Below are 15935 nucleotides of genomic sequence, written 5' to 3'. Positions count from 1 at the left end.
TAATTTCGGAACCCTCTGTTCCAATTTTTAATCTGTTGCAAACATTGCTAGAAGCTTCTTAGGACACGACTCCTTAAAGCACCTTGTTGCTTTAAAAAAAAATTCCCTTAAATCCAAGAGCATGAGCGTGGACATGGGTTTATGAATGATGCTAAAAAGAGAGAATTAATTTTATCTGGCCTCAGAGTTGCCGAATATTCATGTGAAATTACAGTGCATTAAATAATCGCACAAAGTATAGGTCAGCATTAATGACTATACTTTATGCCCAGAGTACATTCCTTTTCACAGACTAAGCAAAGCCCAGGAGAGAGTAAAGCAGCTTTAGCGTCTATTCTAACAAACATCGGGATTCAGGCTGCATACGGATGGGACAGGACCAACAGGATTTCCAACTAAATGTAGGAGCTGTGCATATTTGATTACTTAGGACGGACAAAATGAAATACCATAAGGACCACAATAAAACATCGATAGACTGAACAAAAACACAGTAGTGACGTGCTTCAAGACAGAGGGCGAAGGTGATATTTTGTGACAATCTCCCTAAGGCTTTTATGCTGTTACCTTTATATCCTATCTTGTCTGCTTTTATGGGCAAGAAGGGAAAATTTGGGAAATAATTAATTTAATATATCCAAAATCGAGAATTGTTCCAGTCTAACATAATTTTTTTTCCCCCAAAAAACCAAATTTTGTCACTTGCTACTGATGACAACTGGCATGCAGCCAACATGATCTACTTATGGAAGATGACACTCAGGCGGATTCTGACGTCCCTGTTTATGTGTGTGACATGGCACCGACAGAAGCAAGGATCGAATGCTCTAGACTCCTGCAAGGACCTGGCCCATAATCAAGTCTCTCGGGCTAACTAGTAATCATTTGTGCAAAGTACACGTAATAGAATACTTGCTCCAGCAACTGGGGTTTGTTACATAGCTCCTGATCATGAAAATGTCCCCGCTTGTTTCGGATCTAAGATTAAAAGGAGCAAATGGGTGTAAGAGGTTTAAGTCGGTATTCAAATGATTATTCACGTATTGGTGTCCGGTGAGGAACGTGAGAACGAAATTTCTCAGAGACGTGCCATTTCCTAAGCGCTTACAATTAGAGTCAACAGGAAGGCTGTCTGGGCAGCCTAACAAAATTATACTCAGGGACACCATCAGGCCAGGATGAAATTAATTTTGCTGCTTATTTTGTTTCCAGACAGTTACCGTCTGTAGCTATGGATTATCCAATATATAAAAGAGGTAGGTTTTCCTTCCAGGTGTGTTTGCCTGTGGCTTTTATTGGAAGAAAGTATTTAATTGCCCCAATACCCATGTACAGCACCTGCTGCTTGCACACGGAACTAGGATACGAAAGCCTGGATATTGCCATGAATATTTTCATATTCTAATGGAAAGCACAAACAAGGAAAAGAAAATAGGTATTCTGAGGGGAGGGAGGGAGGGATTTCATCTGCGTACAACATTGTTCCACCCATGTCTACGCTAACTGAAGACCCGAGACTCTGCTGTTTTTTGCTGAGCAACGTTGTCAGTTCTGAGGCAACAGTGTTCACAAGATTTTGTAGTTTGATAAAAGATAACAAAACATAAATTATGATATCGTATGTATATTCTGGCATGGTTAGAAAAAGCCAAAGAGGTTTCCGTCTGAGGCCAAATGAGCTCTTTCTCTCTCCACATGCATTAGGCCAGAATGTTCTTGAGAGTGGCAATTCTTATTTCTGTGGTAACAGTATTCATGATTCTTTAATTTATAATTTAAAGCTCATTAGCTGAATTACTCACAATGAAGATTTTGAAGCAAAACAAAATAAAACAAAAAACAGCAAATGTACTGCAATCTTCAGTTTTGGTTTTAGTGAAAACTATTGTTTTAAATAAGAAATGAAACCTGCGAGAACCCCAAAATTGTAAAAAAAAAAATGAGACACAGACAATTTCAGTCTCAGTACTTTAAATACGAAGCATTTCACATAATGTAACCCCAAGTTATAATTTACAAAAATATGCATGAAGAAGTCTACGGTTACACCTAGCGCAATCTGGTACACAGCTATGTAGTTACTTATGCAGACATGTTAACAAAGAGTAGATATACAGTACCTTTAACTATCTTATCCAAATAGTGAGCTTGGGAATTAAAAGAGGGAAAAAAAGAACAGACAGACATTTCAGAAGTGTCACATGGGACAAGGAAAATTTCAGAATTCACATGCAAATTGCGTAGTTGCAGCTGACACAGAATTCACATCACATGACAGAGAGGCCGTTCGAATCGTCTACAAATGCACTATGGTCAATTTTAGTCAATGCCATCATGAGGCCAGGAACTACACTTTAGAGGTCAGCCTGGCGGATGCTGACATGTCCCTGCACCGGCTGGTTGAAAAACAGGCACACTGTCATGGCTTGTTAAGACTCCCGCTAAGTAGAATCAGTAGACTCTGGTCTTTATGACTAAAGGATTTTGGAAACTTACTGCTATGAAATGTACAGCAATCAAAGTTTAATAGTTAATAAATGAATAAGCAACAGAGAAATGAAAGACATGAAGAACACCCTGACAAATATTTCCATTCTACTTGGCAAAGGCATATGAAGCCCTGGAGGAGTCGCCGGTAGCCTTGGCTCCACGCCAGGTGCACAAGCTGGATCACATATGCAGCCCGTTAGGGGACAGGAGTGGTCTCAGATATTGTTTCGTCTCAAGAACCATCTTGAAACAGGCTCTGTTTTTCTCAACAGGTGTACAGGCCCAGCTGGACCAAGACTGTGTTCCTCGCTGTCCTTGTACCGTGTACCTTTCCAGACATAAAGCCTCTCTCCCTTCCCTCATGATAGAGACCTAATATATTCTTAATAAACCTCAAATCTCTTTGCTTTGTCCAAATTCATACATCTTTAATGATCTAAAATTGCTTTTCAAAGATGCTTATGTTGATTATTTTTCATTACTGATACACGCAAGTGGCAGCGGTACTCTTAAAAGAATGATTTCAATCGTAACTCTCACATGAGACGCTCAGCTCTGCTGGCTGTGCCATGTGGGTAGACAAACCCATAAGTGGTTTTGACACATCTCTACTGTATAGATAAAAAGATCCTTTGCTTGCCACAGGGTTCCATTAGAGGCTCCCGAATTGCCTTTAGAAATAAGAGCGTTTATGGCTAATTGACAATACACTACAAGGGAAATTAAGGTGAAAGAAGGAATGGCTCTACCTCCTACTCTGCAATAACTTAGTAAGCATAATTCATCTCTTAAACATTAAACGAGAAAAGTATTACTGCATCATTGACACTGCTACAAAGTTTTAATCATTCCTTCTAAGTGTTATGGAATCTGCAAGACTTCCTTCTGCAATAGCTCATTTGGTGATCTGCACAGAATCATAATGATATTAATAATCGAGTTTTCAAGTCAGACAGGGTAGCATTTCCAAGGGAATTCTTACTTTATAAAAATTAGTTCCACTGATTACAGTTGGTGAGTATATCATGTGTTTTCATAGCAGATCGGCTCCAGTTAATGCAACCAAAAGAAAGCGCGTGGCTAAATTCTGATCTAGATTAGAAGTTTTAAGAGGGCCTGAATTTTTCTCTGAGTGGTCAGTCCTGTTAATTTAGCAAACAAAGTCAACTGTGCAAAGCAGTGGATGGATTTATAGGAAAGGTGGGGTTGTCATGGGGTCAGGTGGATACCAGAAGAGGAGCTGAAACCAGAAAATGCATTTAAAAAGGACACATAAATCATAGTTAGCACAACACTTTAAATATTAGAAATCTTAACACAGCATTCATGAAAAACTAAAAATATTTGTACTGAGGATATGACACCAAGATTTTCATATCACAAGTAGCATATTAAATGTCATAGAGAATCACCGCGATAGCTTAAAACTGAGAAAAACAATGGCTTATATTTTACTTTGAAGAGTGAAGTTTCTGGTACCTCAAAAGCCTGATTCTCAATAATGGAGAATTGAAAGGAAATGTGGATACACGAGGTTAAAATAATTATGAAAATAGCTGCAACAGTAACAACATCACAGAAGCCAGTACAGGAAATAAGCAGAGAACTGCAGGCATATTTGTAAGAAGCCATTAGGATCTATAATCATAAAAACAATACAGAATAGTCAAAAATTAATCTACCTAACAGTTGCTGAGATGCACACTAAGTTACAGAAAAATTACTCTGAAAGTGAATGTTTTAAAAAAATTACCAACTAGATCTACTAAGTTGTAAAGTTTTTTTTTTTAAGTGAATGGAACTTTCATATAGGTGCGTGCTAGTCATTAAAAATTGCGATTATTATATTCTGCTCATGAAACACTTTCCTTGGCCTTTAGAGTATTTGTCTTTTAAGAGGACCCATGCAGAACACAGGAAATGCAGGGAGAGCATCTCCACATTTCTTGTAGGGCGATGACTCTTGAAACTTATTTTGGATTTTGTATCTGAGCGAAGTGGTGCCCAATGGATTCTACACATCTTACAAACGCAAGGGGTCAAGATAATTCCAGATTTTTCTATGAGCTCTGCTTTTGAATGCCTTGCAGATTATGCATACTTGGCAGGTATATGAATTGTTCCCACATAACTACCTTTGACCCAGACCCATGTTTTAGACCAGTTTCAGGGTGACCGTTGAACCTGTATGGGGTGCTCTGGTCCAAGCCTTGCTTCCTGAAGGCTGTGAGAAGGCTTAGTTTTATGCTGTTAGGTTAAGCACTTTGTATTATTCATGTATTTCATCTTCATCACCAGCTTAGGATGCAAGTGTAACTGAGCCAGCAAATATTGGGGCAGGGCAAGAAAGGGGAGCCACCGAGTGCCGGGTACACAGCCAGCAATGTGGGCTGCCTGGCTCTACACATAGCAAAGAATCCCCATTGTCTTGGGGATTCAGAAATAGTTTCTTTTCCCAGTAGGAAGCACTGCTGAAGGGGGCCTGGAAGTAGAGTGCAATCATTCTTTATCTAGCAATATATATGCTTACCAAAGCTGTGGGGGCAGCGCCACCTTCTTTTAGAAACCTTCTATGGGGCTTCTTTGAATGTATGAGTTAGTTTTGCAATCCATGACAAAAATGCCAGTCAGAAACTAAGGGACAGAATGATTCCTTTTAGCTGTTTGTCAGAGGTGCTAGTCCAACAGGGCAGGGAAGGTGTGGAGGTACATCATGACTGACCAGGATACAGAGAAATGGGAATATGGACGCTCAGCTGTTTTTTTCCTTAAAAAGAAAAATCCATTCAAGTCCCCAGTCCACGTCGGTGGCATTTGGGGCAGATATTCCTTCCATGGTCCCCTCTGGAAATCCCCTTACAGTTCTGTGCAGAGGTGGGCCTGTCTCCTAGTGACTCAAAGTCCAGCCAGGTTAACAGACAAGACTAATTGTCAGGGGAGGTCACTTTAAAGGTCTTTTAACAGCTGTGCCTAATTGGAAGCTTTAACTGTCTCTCTTTCCCAGTGTATCCACCCGAGGTACAGTCATCCCTGAGACACAGCAAATGAACTAATGTGCAGGTTTCAAGTCTGCTCTAGAGGTCCCAAGTCTACGTGCTGGTGGGCAAAGACTGGGAAGGGCTGGGTGTCAAAGATTTGGCTTATCAAACTATATTAATCATAGAAGATTATATGATTAAATTATAATCATATAACCAGTCTATAAGCTTTCACTATCAGCAATGCAGAGGACTGACCCAGTGTCCTTTGCACACGCTTCTCTCGGTGTTCTTTTAAAACAGAATTCTTTCTCCCTCTAAGCTTCCTCATTGTGTTTGGAGGGAGACACATGGAGGCGGACGGACCTCAAGAAAAATATTCTCTTATCTTCCCGGTTAGTAGTGCGTTTGGGCTATAAGGCACTATAAGGCACATGAGGGTACCTGCTCACAGGTTACAATTCATTCCTAACAGAGTAAGAAGGTACAACACCCGCTTTGCCAGTTCAGCTAAGGAGTATCACGAAAAGATGCCGCTTTAATGGATTATATAAATGTGTGTATGTGACTTAATGTGCAAATATTTCCCATTAGAATTGGGGGTAGCCAATGTATTCTTGCTACCTGGTCCATATGGTTTTAACATGTATTATAGGAAGTGATTAAATACACTTCTTACGAAGTTTTAGTATGTTCTATGAGGAAGCTACCCACTGGGTATGAAGAGAAAGTGGGAATCACCCTGTTTACAAGTCTTTCCCCTCTCTGTCACCCATATGTGTCTCACTCTCACCCTAAGCCACTTACTCACAGGCAGCAGTGTTAACAGGAACCACCACTTACGACTGCTAATTATACGTAAGCTATGCTAAGCATTTACAATACAGCGGTTGATGCATTTCCATCCTCCTTTGAGTTAAGAGGCAGCGCTGTTATCTTTCCCACTTTAGGGACAAAGAGACTGATGCACGGGACCAGAATGGCTCATCTAGGATCAAATCCCTGGCAACTGGCAAAGGCATCACCCCAGTCAGGTAACGGGACACCAAAGTTCACGTTTTCACTACGTGAATGATGTTTACAGCTCAGAAGACCCAGAACCGTGTACTGATGTGGGGCAGAGAAGATGCATCAGCTGCTTTGGGATTGGTCAAGGGATTTACTTGAGTGAAAAGATGGGACAAGGTGGAAATCATTATTTCAGCATTGCAGATGAAAGGAAGCAAGACTGAACGCAGGCTAACTTCAACGATGAAATGGGCGACACCCGGGTGTACGGACGAGGACCTTATGGCTCTCTGATAAGAACTTCTGTAACCTGCAATCTGAGAAACCAGCAGGCAAGTGAGGAAAAATACACAGACAATAAAAGGGATGAAAACAAATGTTAAACACAGCCAAGACCAGAGGCAGCTCAGCTGACCTATAAACGCTACACCAGGGGACCTGCTCAGCCGCGCATCTCAAGAAGGCTGTTCACTTCAAAACGAGGTCAAAGGAGTGCACACGCCTTCTTAGGGGAGGAATGGGGGTGTCTGGAAGTCTACTTGGAATGATATTAATCCCGAATTTGCTTCCCTTCCACCGTCACATTGATTCTCATAAACACGGAGAAGCAACCAAGGCGGCCACATTGGTTCCATGTGTATTAAGCAGCTCCCGGGGTCGGCGTGGGGCACGGGGACAGAAAGTGTCTGTGTGTGCATAGCTGCTGATGTGTGTGGTTAGGAATGGTTTCCACTGTTTCTGCTGTCGACAGAGAGCTTGGTCGGAACCTATTAAGTAGCACAGCATTTTCATGGGACTGCTGAATTGACTCTCAGGTTTAAGTTAGACATAAGCAAACAAATAGCGGGTCAAGAATGCTGGAAATAATTCTCTCTTAAATCCCAATGATCAAATCTTGGGGTCCTATCTTTGGAAGAGGCTAACTCAGCCAGAGGAGTGCGGGACAAAACAAGGATCTCCTTCGTCACTCTGGCTCTAACTGCAGCGTCCTTGGAACCGAGGGCAGATTTTGTATTTAGCATTGTATGCTTCATCATTTCTGTAACATAGATTTTAAAAAAAATGATTCGCATTAGTATCTCATTAAAGTTGTAAGTAAGTATCATTCGTAGATTATTCATGTACCAGTCCTAGTAGGGTGACAGAGAAGCCACCGTCTGCAAATAAGTACATATTAAATCCATTTATTCCAATCAGCACCCGTTTAAATCAGCATGCAGGCTGCATACCCATTGAGTTGATGTTCCTTAATTGGTACTCACGGCTCTGTTTTATTACTGATTACCACACCATAAAGGATTATGATACCGATATAATTTTAAACACCATAAAACAATTTTATATTCTTAAATAGTTTACTTAGGTCCATTAAAATATGCTTTAAAAAAGGAAAAGAATTCTTATTCTAAGATTATGGGAAAGAATTTGAAATATTTCTACACCATCTAGGAAATTGGAATTTCAGCATCTAGTAGGCGTGAGATGGTGTCAGATAGAGAAGAACAGCATGGATGACCGTGTATCATTGTGCTTTCTTAGAGATCATTTACTCTGCGAAACTGGACCTCTTAGGAAGACCTGCTTCATATGTCTTGGAAAGTTTGGGTATTGTTCCTCCCCCACCTGTGGGTTTTTTTTCTTAAGTTTGGAAATTTGATGCATAAATTTCCAGGATAAATATATTGTTCCTTACATTACCTACCCAGGTAGAAAAGACCATGCTCTGGTTTGGACTGTTACTTCAGACAAGGCATCCCCAAAGAGTGAAATGAAACACTTCCTGATTTAAACCGAGCTAGCGTAATTCAGATCACAATGAGAAGATGCCCTGAGATCAGCCACACTGTAAGGTCAGCACTGTAGGGAAGCCACCATTGTGCATGCTCACTGACTCGAGCTTTGTAATAGTCTTCTGCATATGTCAGGATTTCTTTTGCTGGGCCATATACAGAAACAGGTCACCAAGGCTTTTAGCCCTTGAGTTTACCGAATGACATAGGGAAAACACATTTTAGGATTTTGTAGATTCCAGGGGTGGGGAGAGGAAGGACAGGTATATTTTAGTATTCTGAGATGGGAATGAAACTAGCCAGAGAGCACTGCTAATGTTTATAACAAATTATATAGGCTAAGGGTGTAGCTCAGTATAGAGCACATGTTAAGTATGTATGAAAACCCTTGGTTCAAATCACAGGACACTTTAATTCAGTACAGACGGTTAGGGAGGTGGTTCATTAGTAGAGCCTATGATTACCACAGGGAAGGCACTGAGTTCAAGCCCCAGAACATACAAACACATGCTATCAATCTTTATGCCAATAATTAGATATTTGAGCTGTTGAAATAAGAACCCCAGAGCCTATGCACTGGAAAGAAAGCTAGTCAGAGCAAAGTGTAGTACCCAGCTCCTGATCCACTCAGAAGAGGTCATGTGTCACCTGGAATCACTTCTCTAGTCCTTGTCTATTTGGGGAACTCAATACCTAAGGAAAATCTGGGCTGGAAGTGTAGCTCAGCTGCTAGAGTGCTTCCTAAGGCAGAAGAAGTCCAGGGTGTAATCCCAGCACTGCATAGACTAGGCATGGTGGGGCGTGCCTGCAACCCCAGCGCACATCTCCACCAGAGGTTCAAAGTCACATTCTGTGGCTTAAAGAGTTTGTGGCCACCCTGGGTGACACGAAATCCAGCCTCACTAAGCAAAAAGTAATGTTGAAAAATGAAAACGAAAGAAAAAATTGTAGAATGTTAGTTAGGTGAGTAAACCACAGTGGGTCTTTGTTATGTCTGTTTACTTTCTATCGCGAGACCTCTGATTAAAACAGCAAACTGTCCTCTTCGCTCATCCCAGATAAACTATAACTTACTGATGAAAATGTAGAAGTAATCGCATAATTCCTTTAAAAGATGACTCAGCAAGGATGTCAGTTCCTTGTATCTGAGGTGAGAAGGTACACATAGATAGATACACACCCAGAAACTTTTTTATGCCTCCCCCACTACCCATGAGCAGATACTGGTGACAAATCTAATCTATCAATTTTATACAAGGAAATTGTTCAGTGGCCAATGTAAAGTATTCAACTTAATGATTTCGGGTGACATAAAAATTGGATAGAAAATTAGATTTTGCAAGGAGATACATATGCTTTTCAACAAGTAGTTTCTAGCTTCCTTAAATCCTTCCCAATATAAATTAATGCTCTTTATACTATTTTTCTTTGTTATTTTTATTTGACAAACTCTAAGTCCTGCTAAGAGATATAGTTCAAATCTTCCAAACTTTTCTGAAAGATAATTCCTAAAAGCATGGCATTTTATTACTGAGCCCATTGCCATCACTGTTATTTCACCTGTTCCTATGGCGATTCAGATTTTTAAGACAAATAGCTATTAGTTTATTGCAGGGAAAAATAATCCTGCAAAAAATACAAACATGCAGGAGCAACTGAAAAGGCTTTATCAGGAGGTCTAGGCTGATGCTTCAGCCACGAGCTCGGGAACGGCTCGTGGATTGTGGAATAGGGTATCTTGTATTTTAGCGGTACACACACAAGAGAAGGTCTACAGATGGCATTCTCCGAACTGGGGTTTCCCAGCCCATGGTATATACTCAACAGATGCCAGGCATTATTAATTCATCTTATTCATAGTCTATATTAGAAAACCATAAAGAAGGGGAAAGTTTGACTTGAAGTGGATGAACTCGGGGCCACTAATGATTTGTTTTGCATACTGCATGAAATGTGTTCGAGAAAACAAAGGCTAGGACGGGCTCCTCATACTCCAGCTCAATGTATACTCTTTGGCAGGAACATTCTCTATATGAATGAGTTCCTTCACTGAGAGGGGTCACAATTCCGTGTGTGTGTGTGTGTGTGTGTGTGTGTGTGTGTGCGCGTGTGTGCGTGCGTATGAATAAAAACTTTTCTTCTTCCTCGTCACTCAAACACTTCTGTTGTCTTAGCTATACAATATTAATTAATTTAGGATTCAGCATTTTAGATGAAATCACACCTCTGCTTCACCAGTAATTACACTTCAGGAAGATGCATTAACATTTTTAAAATGAGTTTGAGTGTCCACATAAGTATCCAAACAATCTACTTGGAAGTCTGTTCTTCATCGGCAGGGACTCTATGGAAACCAAGGCCCTTGACTCCCCTCTTTTCCATGTACGGCTCTCTCCATAGATTGTGAGTTCGCTGGGAATTTTCCAATTTATTTTCACTATGAAATGTACTGAGCAGATGGAATATACATTGTTAACTTTTATAGCAGACTGCTGTAAATTTAAATCTCTGTCTCACCACTTTGGAATAAAGGAAGTCCAACCTCAGCCAAGCTTTTCGGCATTGCGGGTGACGCGTGCACACGAACTTGCATGTCTAGATTTTCCCCGTGTAACTTGGGCTTACTCTAGTCACAATACAGAGGACAGCAGGCTGGAGCACCAGAAAGAGTTACAGGACATGAAATTTCTGCATGGATGGCTTCCTTTATACATTTGATGACAGCGATACGGTGCCATTTTCCTTTCCGTGTACCAGTGCATAGGGAGTGGATGGCCCACATGCATGACTTAACCGTTACCGGGGATTCATCTTACCAGTCAAGAGCTGGACCAAACGTGAAATGCGCTATGTTATACCTCACTGTGCATGTGGGGACTAACGAATGAATACCTGCTGTTGTTAATTCAGAATTAGATCACTTGTGTTTAACCACATGCTTTCTATGCACGCATACATAAATATTAATTTTGGAGAGAAAGGGAGTCATTCGGCACCGTAACAATTAAACAGCTGTAACCTGTTTCATGTGCTAACTGATGGAGCTGCAGGCGAGTTGCATAAGCAGATGGTTTTACCCACCCATGCTTAATGTTAAAGACTGTTTTTTTTTTTGTTTTAAAAAAAAGAGATGTTGACAAATCAGAACAAGTAGGCATCGTTTTAATGCAAATCGGTCAATTTGCAATGTAGATTGCCCTAAAAACTAATTTGGTGGATAGGAAAAAAATTAAGCTCGGTTGTTAAAGGAAGACATTATATTACATTTGGAGATAGTAGGTTCCCCACCAACATAATTATTTACTAATTCCATTCAACCAACAGAGTTTAATGGAAAAGCATCTGGCAATGTAGTCATATTTAAGGACCTCCTTTGCTCCTTAATTTACCCAAGGCACATTCCTGGTAAATCCCAGAAACGAGAGCCATGGTTCAGACAGTTGTTGCTCAGCTTCATTAAAGAGCCACTCAAACAGGAGAGGGTCACCGACCCTCTCATGAGAAACCATAGGAAAAAAATGCAGCTTCAGTCACACCATTATCTGTGAACAGAGTAAATATGTAAGGGTCGGGGGAGCCACTGCTTTTGTACGAACTACCAGTCCAGGTCAACTTGTCTTTTGAAATTAGGTATGTCCTCATGATCTGTTTAGGAACCTACGTCCCACGTCTTCTTCAGTCTGCAGTACATAGTGCAAGACAGAGACCCACAGTTGGCCGACGTATAAAGAATCAGAATGAGGAAGGTTTAGTCCTCGACTCCCTCCTCTAGAGGCTCAGAGATCATTGTGGAGAGGGGGCAGAAAGAGCATAGGAGTCAGAGGTGGTGGATGGCTGGACGCAGCAGGGCAGCTGCACTTAAGGGGCCACCATGGTTGTGACAACGAATACAAGGCCAGGGCCAGCTCAAGCCAGACCAAATCCCAGCGTAGAAGTGGGAGTTGAGCACCAAGCCCCACCCCTGCGCTGTTGGCAGTTGTTGGCTGCTGCAAGAGGGAGAGACGGTTCTCTCCAAAGGTGAAGGCCCTGGCAAGCTGACCACACTCTAGCGGAAGAGCACGCCTCTAAGATTATTTGGGCAGGACAAATTGGTCTTGATGGGCTACAAAGATGGATACGAAAAGTGGGTGGTTAGGGAAATGGGGTTGAATGCTATTAAAATGTGTATGAAAGCTCTCAAAGAACTAATAAAGTTATGAAAGTTTATACAGACGAAAGCTAAAAGGAGACAATAAAAGCAGCTGGTGAAAGGCAACCGTGTTAGCTGAGAGGAAACGAGGCTGTTTTCAGCTCGCAGGGCTCACCAGCGCTAAAGAGAAATTGTGACATGGAAAACACTTCTCAGCGCCGTGTGGGGGAGGAAGCAGATGCTTGTAACTGTGGGCTTAATTCTTTCACCCTTACAATAAAGTGAGCGTGGTGAGTGTGCGTGTGATTATCTGTCTGTCTATCTGTCTATCTTACATCTATCTATTTACCATCTCTCTGTCCATCTGCCCACCCACCCACCCATCCACCCACCCACCCACCCACCCACCCATCCATCCATCCATCCACCCACCCATCCACCCACCCACCCATCCATCCATCCATCCACCCACCCATCCATCCATCCATCCACCCACCCATCCATCCATCCATCCATCCATCCTTGAGGTAAGGTATCTCACTAAACCTCGCGGTCATTGACTGGCTAGACCGGCTGGCCAGCAAACCCTAGGAATCCTCCTGTCTCTGCCTCCCAGTACTGGGATTACAGGAGCACTAACCATGTTGAGCTTTTAACATGTGTGCTGGGGATCTGAACCCAGGTCCTCACGCTTGTGCAACAAGCACTTTACTCAGTGACTAATCTTCCCAGCCCCTGGTTTCCAGTCATTTTTACTGACTTAGGATAGTGTTAATCTCAGTCTATATGAGAAAAAAAAATCACTTAAAATTCATCTTACTACCCACTTAGCTGCCTGGCACTTTAAGTTACCTGGGTAGGGTTTTGGGAAGATGCAGCACCTTTAAAGCTTTTCCCTTCCTGGCTCATACCTTGAATTAGTTGAAAACAATATTTTGCACCTGCTTTCACTCCCAAATGTCACATGGACCTTAACTTTTCAACAAACAGGCTTCAGATGAACTTGGCAAAACCCGAAGAGAGTATTTTCGTTTTTATTTCCTGTTCAATTGTATATCCAGCCAATTGAGTTTTAAAACCGCCCAGATGCTAAGTTTGGAGGGGGGGGGGGAATTAAGACCTTAAATGACTCTGAAAAGATGCAAATCAGTGACGTGCTCCAAACTGAAAAAGATATTCCAGGATGCTAGCACGGGACTAAACGGCAAGTGTCAAACAAAACAAAACAAAACAAAACGATACAAAATTCACATAACTCGACAGGTTTCTATTCAGCGTTAGGACGCAAGAAATGTTGTTCCAAAGTATGTGGCTTTGTGTGTTTAGTTCTTTGAATTGAAGGTGAACAGGGTCCCTAGGACCTCCTCCTACCTGCCTCTCCCTTTTGGGTGGGGAGGGGGCTGTCTCTGAAGTCGCTTGCTTGATCTACCTGAGGTGCCTTTCTTCCGGAGGAGTGGCATGGCCTGGACACCACAAGCATCTTATTCAGCCAAGTTTATTTTTAGAAAAAAAAAAAGGGACCACAGGTCTGACACCTGCCCAGAGAGGCTCCGTCATAGAGAGCCATCCTAGGAAGTGTCGGTGCAGATGCCTTATCTGCATTTTTTCTGAGCATGTCACCCTGCCCCCATTCCCAGGGAGGCAGCTCTTGGGAGCCTCCAGGCGCCAAATCGACCTTGTTGCCATTTCCCCCCCAAACTCTAAGTCCCAATGTTTTCCTGCAGCTTTTTACACTTGAGCTGACTCTTGACTGTTCATACTACGTGTGACTACCATGCACTTGCTCAGCAATCAATGTATATCTTATTTTCCTATTAGTCTATTGTTCGTTTGTTTCTATTACAGAATGGAATTATCCTGTTCGTCTGCCTCTTGCCGTCTTATTTCTACTCTAGTCGTGAGTTATTAAGTCTGCAGGGGTGGAAAGTAAGTGTCTCCCTCCCTTCCATCAGATAATGTCTTTCAAAAAACACAACAGAATAAAGTCACTTAAGACAAGAATGTGATTTAAGGAATAGTGCAAAATTTAGACACGGATATGTTTGTATATAATATGTTAATTTAAGTTAATGGATTTTTTTTTTTTAAAGGCAGTCTGTGTAACCACCTTGGCTGTCCTGGAACTTGGCTCTGTAGACCAGGCTGGCCTCGAACTCAGATATCCACCTGCCTCCTGAGTGCTAGGATTAAAGGTGTGTGCCACCACTTCCTGGCTAAAACAATCTTGAGGGCTGGGAGTCGAGCTTAGATAGAGCAGCCGAAGAACCTGTTCGTGTTAAATCTTGAGTTCAAACTCTAGCAGCAGATTATGATTTACAAGTTGTTTTCCCTATCGTATAGATCTAGGTGATCAATACACAGGGAGTACTTGAGTTCCAACGGAAACTAGGAAAGCACGAAGTTTCTGGTGGGGAATAAATAGATGACAGCGAGAGAAGAAGGAATAACATTTTCATATCTAAGAATGAGACGTAGTTCATGAAATCTAAGAGATCATAAAGCGACATGAATCACTGGCATCTTCTGTACAGCTTTCACTTGAGAAAAATCTCAGGGGCTTTACCCCTCTATTTTATCTGAAAGCTGACACTTCTGAAGTCAGGATGCCTTCCAGTAAGTTAGGCAGAAAAGACTTAACTTAGGCACCCATTAGGGATCCGAGTTCTAACAGAGGAGGTAGACTTTAGAGGAATCTGAAATCAACCCCTCAGCCCAAGTTTGAATTTGTTTATCATATCAGGGCCAGGAAAGTAGGCGAGAAAGATTTCTTTGCAAGATCTCGAAGGTTCCGTCCTTACAGGCAATGTGTAAATCATCTGAGATCCGTGTACCCACAAGACAATCACCGATGTTCACGATTGAATTTCAGATGTCCTGAGCATTGTTCCTTTCCTAAAGCATGGGACACATTAACAGACCCCTAAGCAATACATCTGTCACGAAGGCACCACATGAAGCAATACACCTCTCAATGGTACTGTTGCTTTCAGATGGACATTCTCACGTCAAAGACACTCTGTTTCGGAAATCACAGCATCAAGGATGGGACAGAAACCAGTGAGCTTGGGCCAAAGACACGGGGACTCCAGCAGCAAACACTGACTATGCTCACATTTCTCCCTATCCTTAGGAGGTAAGGAAATGGGTACCCTAAGAAATAAGCTCTCCTCATGACTAGAGAAAACCTGCCAAGGCAGCCCAGTGGATGATGATTTTACCAAGTCTACAGCAAGCCAAGTGAGAAAAGGCAAATGAAAACTCTTGTTTGAGGATTTGATGATATGAGATAGAATTTAATCATTTGGTACTCTATATATCCCTAACATCACCATAGATACATCATACATAGGAAGTCTGTGAGGATGCAGAAGGGCAGAAGAGAATACTATGGAGTTAACATTGTAATGCATTTCACATGAACTTCATAGAAGAGTTGAAATTATTACAACACTGTTGTTTTATGGGTATGGATTACAGAAGCAGAAATCTAGTGACTCACAGGCTTTGACAGGCATAGTTTGAGACTAAACCATGTCAGAA

At 41.7% G+C, this 15935-nt stretch overlaps 1 protein-coding gene across 1 annotated transcript in view; it reads right to left on the bottom strand.

The window, feature by feature from the left end:
• The window catches only part of LOC119811607 (teneurin-3), a 378529-nt gene that overhangs the window by 81263 nt on the left and 281331 nt on the right, over positions 1-15935 (bottom strand).

This window comes from Arvicola amphibius, chromosome 4, assembly GCF_903992535.2.
Source record: "Arvicola amphibius chromosome 4, mArvAmp1.2, whole genome shotgun sequence".
Classification (NCBI taxonomy): domain Eukaryota; kingdom Metazoa; phylum Chordata; class Mammalia; order Rodentia; family Cricetidae; genus Arvicola; species Arvicola amphibius.
This window is presented reverse-complemented; position numbering and strand designations above follow the sequence as displayed.